Here is a 9749-nt window from a genome sequence, read left to right on the forward strand (position 1 = left end):
GCTGATTTCGTTCATATGAAGAAGATGATGATTTTTGCCATCTTTTTCCCTTTTAATTCATTTTAATTACTAGATTACCAAATTGCCCCTAACTTAAAAATTTTCTATTTCACTTATCTCATGTCCATTTTTGTCTACCAAGTTACCAATGGTATAATTACCATATAAAGACCTCCAATTTAAAGTTTCATAACAATTGGACACCTCTAACATGTAGAACTCAACTTTTGCACTTTTTACAATTTAGTCCTTTTGACTAAATTGAGTGCCCAAACGTCGAAATTTTCGAACGAAATTTTCAAAAAATCATTTTGTGAAATTTTAGACCATAAAAATATAAGAAAAATAAAATTTTTCTCATCGGATTTGTGGTTCCGAAACCACTGTTCCGATAACCTCAAATTTGGGCCATTACAAATGTATTGGGGTTTAATTTGAGGCAATGACATGAAATGAAGTATAGTGCGACATGGAACAATTATTCATGCATAAAATATTCCACAAGCGTATGGCAATAATATGAATACGAGTAAGCAAATTTACATGCATGCAATAGCAATAATTTCACAACATACATTATTTAACATTAAGCTTAATAAACATAGAAACGAAGTAATAGTATGAAACAACTTAAATCAAATAATAAGATAATCTTAAATATAAAATATATATGTAAAAGGTTTAAGATAAGTACTATAAAAGCAACTTAAAGTAAATGATAAAAAATAATTTAAAACCATTAATGAAAAATCTAAAATAAGTAATACGTAAAAAAAAATTAAAAAAAATAATATACCTGGTATATAAAAAAGACAACTTAACATAAATATATGTATATAAAGAATAAATAATGTATAAAGAGTTTAAGATAAAAACATAGGGAAATTCAAAAATAAGTGATCCATACAAAAAGAAGTTTAAGAACAAATATTCTATAAACTTAAAACAATAAGCTATTCAAAAATAATATATAAAAAGGTTTTAAAATAAATAAATAAATAAAATGTAAAGTGATTAACATATATATAATAATTCAAAATGACTTATGTAAAAAAAGGGTTTAAAATAAATGATATGTAAGGTAATTTAAGATAAATAATGAAAATAAGTTTAAAATGAATATTATGTAGTGAGAAATTTAAAATAAATAACATACAAAATATTTTAAAAATAAATGGTATATAAAAAATAGATAATACATATAAAAATTTGAAATTGATATATATATGGAAAAAAAATTAAAGTAAACAATAAAACAATTTAAAATGAATAATACATAAAACAAGTTTAAAATAAATAATGTATAAAGTGTTTTAAAATTTATAATACACAAAGCAAATTAAAGAATGACATATATGAATAATTTTAAAATAAATAATATATAAATTAATTTAAAAATAATTAATAAGAAGTTTAAAATATATGATACGCAAAAGAATTAAAAATAGACAATATAATTATATTTTATAATAGTAACAGTTCAAGGGTAATATAAAGAGAGTCATTTGAAATATATAATATACAATAACTTAAAATATAAAATAATTTGAAATATATATATATAACAAAATAATTTTTAAAGAATTATAAAGATATAAAAAGCTTGAAATAAACTATATGTATAGATATATATAATGGGTAAGGAATAAAGAAATAAATAATACATATAAAATAGATTAAAGTGGCATATATACATAAAGTAAGTTAAAATAAATAATAAGAATTTGAATAAATAGTACATTAAAATAAGTTAGAATAGATATAAATAAACAACATATAAAATATTTGAAATAACATATAAATGAAACAAAAAAAAGAGTTAATAAATGAATTAAATAGATTTAGGACATGGCTAAAAACAAATTAAAATTCGGTATAAAAGTATAAATATTGGATAGTTAATTAGGGATCAAAACGAAAACCAAACAAGATCTGAGGGCCAAATTTAAAAAAACAAAAGAAGATAGAAAATGGGGGTTAATTGAACGAGGTTGCGAGAGAGGAGGACTAAACGCAAAAATTTCCCTTTTAGGGAAAGTGCACAGACCCCACCCCCAAACGATGTCATTTCAAGGGTGAAATAAAACCCAAATTTCATTCACTCTTTTTGATCTGCCGTTCTCTTTTGTTTTCCAAGGAAAAAACAAAACACCCTCTCCCCTTTTGTCTTTCCAACGATCGAGCTCCCTCACCGCCCACCGTACCACCACCATTTTCGGTGGCCGGTGACGCGCAACAATGGGTATTTCAACCCTTTTTTGGGACCCTTTGAAGGCCGAGTTTTCAGCCAAACAATGTGGAAATGAAAGGGTCTCTCCCTCTCTAAACGACGCGACCCCAACGACGGAGGAGGGATCTCCGGCGACGAAGCCCCGAGCGATTCCGGTGAGGCCCTCTACTCCCTCATTTTATTTATTTTCGTGCCCACTTTATTTAATAGATTTGCAAGTAAAGATAAAAAGAAACTAAAAGAGATTAGCAATGAAATGAAAACAAAGAGAATAAATCGGAAATCACCCTTTTTTATCTGTTTTGCTCTTGATTTTTATTGCTAAATGTTCGTGTCCAAAAAAAACTACAAATGGATGTTTCGACTTTTATAACCGAATTACATAGATTCGTTTTTTGTTTTTTTTCTTCTTGTCTGCTATTTTTTCTTCTTCGTTTCTTGTGTTTCGCGTGCTAGTTTCGTCTTGCAGGTGTCAGGCGCGTGGAAGGCTGATGGTTGGTGCCCCAAGCGGTGGTGGTGGCGCGCGTGATGGCCAAGGGCAGAGGGGGGAGTGGCGGCTGAACTTTGGTGGCTAGGGTTAGGGTGGCTGCTGAAAAAAAGTTTAAGATAGTGGGCTGACTTGGGCTTTAGGGTTTTAGGTTATTGGGTTTATTTTGGGCTAAAATCTGGGTATTGGGTTTTAATTAGGTTTTGTTTTAATTTTGGGCCATGTATTGGACTTTTTTTGTTTATTTGGTTTGGGTTCTTTTAGGCCAAAATTGGCTATTACAAGAAACACTAAAAAATAAATCCAATTTAACACTAAAAATATATAAAATTAGTTAAAAACAAATAAAATAAAATTCTAAATTCATACCAGAATAAAATACACATAACTTTAAGATATTAGATTTATCAATGTCTTATTCATGCTTATAACATACCGTTTAGGGTTCATGCGTTGTTCAATATTCATATGTCACGGTTGTTTATCTTAACTTCAATGTTATGCTTTTATTCTATTTGAGTTGCTTCAATAATGAATGTAGTGGGTTGCATCCAAATCCATCAATTTGAAGAATGTAAGATGTTACAATTATAAATCCCATAACTAAGGCTTTATCGATAAACAATTTAAAATCATGTGGATCATATCAAACTAAATGTTGTCTATTAAAGTGAGACTTCTTATAACATGGCAAGGTTAGTCATATTCACAATCTAGAATTTATCAACATGTTTCAATTTGTGCACGTAAAATTTAGATGCTCAATTGGACTTTGAATGATTAAAAAATTCATTCATAAGTTTTATATCATCAAGTACTCTTTTAGAGATGATCATGCATTGTAATACATGAAAGGATTAATAACTCCTAATCATATAAATATATGTGTATTTCCACTTAGATTTATGTGAGTTATTAAGTAAGATATAATATTTAGTTGCAGAATTAGAGTATATTTCATGCATGACATCATATTTATGTTTTTTTTCTTGTTTTCAATTAAATTTTAATTATTTTAAGTTGTAGATATTTTAGTAAGTGTTTTTGGCTTTACTTAGGTCCAATTTGGCATGAGGAATGAGTTCAAATATGAGTAGAAGTAAAATGAGAGTCGAATTTTGAAGAAAATGCGTGAGTGTCGAAGTACCGTATGCCCTATAGAACGTTGTTCAACCATACATGGGTGTTGCCCCATTTTGTTGTCTTTTTGTGCTCGATTTCATTTTTTTCACGCCCAAGTCGAAGCCCTAATTGGGTCAACATCAGTCTATAAATAGTCATCTTTAGGTTTCAATTAAGAGTGTTGAAAGAGAGAAACATTAGTTTTTCTATTTATTCAATTTCTTCCAGGTTTTATTTTAGTTTTTCTTACAATGTAATTGTAGTCGTAATGCTAATATTCATCGAAGCAACACTTATATTGGGATTGGAACTGCAACTATTCAATAAGATGGCTTTTCTCTTGATCTTTTTTCAATTACTGTCATATGATTGTTTTATTATTCTTGTTTGTTGTTTTGATGCTCATTATGAACTAACCACTTAAGTAATGGTAAAATAAATAGGAAGTTAATGGATTATTAATGATATAGGTTAGAGATAAGTTTAAGATTATGGTGAGATTAATTGTTAAGTGATAATTAGGTTGAAAGACAACCTAAAAAAAAGTTAAACAACAAGAGTATTCGCTTAACCTTAGGAATCTAGTTGAATAGTTTCATAAACTTGCTAAGATACACACCAATTAACAAAGCTGCTTATAATATATTCACCAACTTAGGTAGTATAGTTTAAGGTTTAATTAATTCCTATACGACATATACAAAAGTAGAGTTCTTTAAACACTTGTAAGACATATACCAACGCAAATATTTACATCTTAAGATCATTTTAGTTATGAACCTTAGGCTTATCAATAATTAATTAAATTAAATGAGTAAATCCATTAACTAAAAATAAACTTCATCACTACTACTTGCAGACTTAATTACTAAATAAGTTATTCTATTATTTGCTTTAATTATTTATTTAGTTGATTTTTTATTTTATTCTTACTCTTTTAATAATTGTTTAATTTATTCTTATTTAATTTAGATTTATATTAGTTGATTGAATTCTCGTGCTGAAAATTGAAAATCTCTCTCCAGGATTGATCCTCAAAATACTTCCTTCACAGAAATTATTTCATCCTAATTTCTCACTTGACCGTTATCTCATTTATTTGTGAGCAGTGGTAATGATTTTTAAGCTTAAATTTTATATATCAATTTTACCATTATTTTTATACCCACTTTTCACTTTATTAAGGATATTCAAATTAGAATAGTGAATCTTTAATTGAGTGGAAGTCAAATAAAAGTATTCTATAGACATATTAAAGTTTGTATTGAAATATTAAATATTTAAATTTTTGGAGTTATCATATGATGGAAGTGGGAGAATCTTGAATTTAATATGGCCAATAAGATAAATTATTATTTATTTATGTGATATTAAAGTTAAACGTACACTGGTGTAAGTGTAAAAGATAATCACTCTAAGTTACTGATTAGGCTAAAGTTTCCTTAATGGTATGAGTTTAACCATTAATATAGGTCCCTAGTCTAGTTTATAAATCCTAAATTGTGAACACCTGATATTTGTTTCTCTTGAAGTGAAGTTATTTCTTAATAAACAATCTTATTATTTAATTTATTAAATATCATCAAATAATATGAAAAGTTAAATATTTCTGTATATTCCATTCATAGAATTATCTATATTTATAGAAGAATATGGGAGATAGATCTTAAGAAATCTACTAAAGATTGAAAATTTATATTATAAATAAATGGTAATTAAAATAACTTAAATCATAATTAAATAAATGTTATAAAATAGATCTTAGAAATCTACTTAAATGTACATATATATTAATGGTTTATGAGGAAAACACAAATTTTATATGTAATTTAAAGTAATACATTCACACAAAGATAGTAAAAATAGAACCTAATGTGATGGTTTGATGGTCAAAGGTGTTCATCACTCTAAGTGTGGTCTTGGTTTGAATCGTACTAATCGCATTAGTTATTTGGGCTTTGTCCTGTTACTGTAATTCACTAAAAAAAAAATAGATGTAAATAAAATTTTGACAAGGTCACTTGCTCACACAAGTAGTAATTTATTTCAGTAGTTATTTTTGTTTTTCACAACTTTAGCTTAATACTTCTCTCAGTATTAATTAATTTGTATTCCTATGTGATGTATGAATCGGATGTATATATTAAATTTATTACATTGATTTATGTTTAAAAATTTTAATGAATTTTTTAAAATATCATCAATAAATGGAAAAAGTAAAGTAATTACATAAAAATTTTAAAAATATTTAACGAATTTAGAATTAGTTATATTAAAATTATTTAATTTTAAAAATATTTAATATTAAAATAATAAAATAAATCATCATTGATTGAATATTAACATTAATATATTATAATTTAAATAGTATTATTAATAATTTCTTATATGTTATTTATTTTAATGTTAAAATTGTTAAAATTTGATTTTTTTTTAATTTTATACTTATTTTTACTCTACTTTAATTAACGAATGTAATTAAATTTTATTATATTTAAAAAATATAAATTTAATTTGATAAATGTTATTAATAGGTGTTTTTTAAAAAAAAACTGTACTTTAAATTTAACAATTTAGTATTAATTAATTTTAATATTATAACATTAAAATTTAATTCAATTAAGTAAAATATCAAAAAAAGGGTTAATTTATTTAAAATCAACTTTATATTTAACATATAAAATTATAAAGAAAATTTTAAACAAAAAGCAATGGAATAATTTAGAAAAAAGGAATGAATAAAAGAATAATTTACCAAAATTATAAATAAGTGCTTCAAATGTAGAGTGTGATGTGTCAAAAAAAATATTATGTGAATATGATTATTAATTTTTTTTAACCTCATATTACCATAGTGTGTATATATATATATATGAATGAATAGTCGATAACTTTTTTTTTGAATAATTTTATTATAGGTTCTGATCATATCTGAGTCTTTTTTACATAATGCTTAGAATTACCTATAGCCCCTCCCCAACCCATAAATATGAGGATAATGCGCTTCAACACATTCAAACCCTTGTCTTTTTACATCGATAATAATATTTGTACTAATTGAACTAATACTCAATTGGCATAGTGAATAACTTCTTAATATTATTAATAAATAGTTTCATTTAAATTACTCTGATGGTTTTTGCCTGAATGAAAACGTAATGGTTTAAATTGATAGATTTATGGTACTATGTATTGTTTCACGATAGATTAAATTTTTAAATGGTGTGCCCGGATAAAAACTAAGCCTTTGCTAAATTAATTTTAATATGGAAAGTAATGGTTTACAAATCGGATAAATTGTAAAAATAGTCACTTTTGTTTGCTTCATATTACATTTTAGTCACTTATATTTGAAATGTTACGTTTTAGTCACTTACGTTATCGTTTTGTTACGAAGTGGTCACTCTACCGTTAAACTTCGTTACCTCCCTAACGGCAGTCCTACGTGGTAGTCCAAATGGGTTCTAAATGCCAACTTGGATGTCCAATTGTTGGGATGAAATTAGGTTTTTAATTAAATAAATTTAATTTGGACTGCCACGTAACATCCAAGTTGGCATTTAAAAACCATTTAGACTGCCACGAAGGGCCGTCATTAAGGAGGTAACGGAGCTTAACGGTAGAGTGACCACTTCATAACAAAACGAAAGCGTAAGTGACTAAAATGTAACATTTCAAACATAAGTAACTAAAATGTAATCTGGAGCAAACAAAACTGACTATTTTTGTAATTTACCCTTTGCAAATCTCTAATTTTGCTCCTTTCAGTAAAAAGAAAATCTCTCATTTTGCTAATAAAATGATAATGTTTTTTAATTGACTAAATATATATTTTTAAAATATTATGTTAAAATATCAATAAATTAACTTTAATGTTTATTGTCGAAACCATTTTTTTTAAAAACGGGGTCGACTTTGGTTTTGAAAACGAAAACGAATATGGGAGTCGCCACCAATCCTTTTTACTTAGGTGCGATCGGATCACCTAGAAATTTGGTCATTTTAATAAAATATTTCGATTTATTAAAACAACAATTTTGGTCTACGAAATTCGAGAAAACGGGTTTGGGAGTCGGTTATGTAGAGGGAGGATCAGCACCCTCTTAACGCCCAAAATTGGTACCTAATTGATTAATTAATGTCTTAATGTCGAAATTTAAAAACTCGAAAAGAATTAAAAATACAATCCTCTCTTTTTTAATGTTGATTTTTTTACGAAGAATTTGCTTGCGTAAATCGAAACGAATGTTAAAGACCTTCTTGTCCCGAAATAATAACATGTCACATCCAGTAAGTTAGGACACAACATTTTAAAACCTCGAGAATAAGCTTGTCTTTTGATTTTCAAAATTCATGCGTTTTAATTTCAAAAAGTTATTCAGTCATTTGGGTTAAACGAGAAAAATTGAAACCCAGTAAGTTAGGACACGTTTTCTCGAATTTCCAGAAAATGAGATATTGCCTTATTTTTTAAATTTCTTTTTTGAATGACAAAAAGTGCAACATCTAGCAATGTATATTTATTTAGTTTGAAATAAGATAAAACGGTCTATATTAAATACATGCATTTGAGCTTTAATACACGATGTGATTTAAACGAAATGAAACAAAAGGGAATATAGAGCGCAAAATAATAATACATGAATTAAATGCTAGGTCAATGAATGTCAACAATATGAATATATTAACAAATAATTTCTAGAGCACATAATGGACATGTTCACATAATACACTAATTTAAGAGATCAATATTAATAATCATAAAAGAATGAAACGAAATAATATATGAAAAATTTTAAAGTGAATAAAACGGGTTAAAATAAATAACAAAGGGGGTTTAAAATAAATAATGTATAAAAATTTAAAATAAATAATAAAAGGAGCTTTAAAATAATATATGAAAATTTTAAAATGAATTACATATAAAACGGTTTAAATTAAATACTATATGATATATGTTAATGAGAAATATGAAATTAAAATCACGATAAAAAATATATGTATATAATAATAATAGTAATATAATGGCGATAGCAAAAAATAAAAATAATAAAGTTAGTAATAATGATAATAATAATAGTAACGAAAGGTAAAATAATAACAATGAATAAGAAGAAGAACAATAATGATAACAGCGAAAATAGTAATAAAACAAAAACCATAATAATAATAGTAAGTAAAAACAGAATAATATATGGTGAAATAAAGACAATACAAAATGAATTAGTTTAATACTATGCTAATAATAACAATAACAATAGTGAATAGAATAATGACAAAAGTAGTAATAAGAATGGTAAAAGAAAATAATAATAATGATAATAAATAATAGTAAAAGAAAAATAAATAAAAAAAATCGCCAAATAGCTAAAAAGAGGACTAAATTGAATTTAAAACAAATATTCGGGGCAAATTTGAAATAAAGAAATAAAGAAATGGACCACATCGAATGCGCAAATAACAAGGAGGGATTAAAGGAGAAAATATCCTGCCCCCCTAAACGCAGCGTTTTACGCGGGACCAAAACGAAATCAAAACAAAATTTCAGGGCAAAATTAGAAATAACGAAAGATTTAATTGAAAGGTTATAAAAGAGTGGAGGGGCTGGGATCGCAAATATCCCCTTAAATAAAAACACGAGGATCCTAAGCTAAACGACGTCGTTTTAAGGCTCATGAGCTTAGGCCAAAACGACGCCGTTTTGATCCCTTATAAAAGGCAAGTTTTTTACAAAAAAAAAAAATCATTCCACCCTTCAAAAAAAAAATAAAAATTGAAAAGCTCTCTCCCCCCCTACCTTCTCTTAGCCCAATCTCCAGTGGGAGCTCCGGTCACCGCCATCGCGCCGGATCGAAAAAAAAGTAAAATTTTTATTTTTATTTTGCTATATTTATATGTAAATATATATAT

At 26.4% G+C, this 9749-nt stretch overlaps 1 long non-coding RNA gene across 1 annotated transcript; it reads left to right on the forward strand.

Annotated features, from left to right (window-relative positions):
* The first annotated feature begins 2069 nt into the window (after positions 1–2069).
* LOC121204939 (uncharacterized) lies at positions 2070–3038 on the forward strand. The gene is made up of 2 exons (XR_005900082.1): positions 2070–2385; positions 2700–3038. It is a non-coding gene; the product is annotated as an uncharacterized lncRNA (long non-coding RNA).
* The last annotated feature ends 6711 nt before the right edge of the window (positions 3039–9749 follow it).

The sequence above is a fragment of the Gossypium hirsutum genome, chromosome A08 (genome assembly GCF_007990345.1).
Source record: "Gossypium hirsutum isolate 1008001.06 chromosome A08, Gossypium_hirsutum_v2.1, whole genome shotgun sequence".
NCBI classification, from domain to species: Eukaryota; Viridiplantae; Streptophyta; class Magnoliopsida; order Malvales; family Malvaceae; genus Gossypium; species Gossypium hirsutum.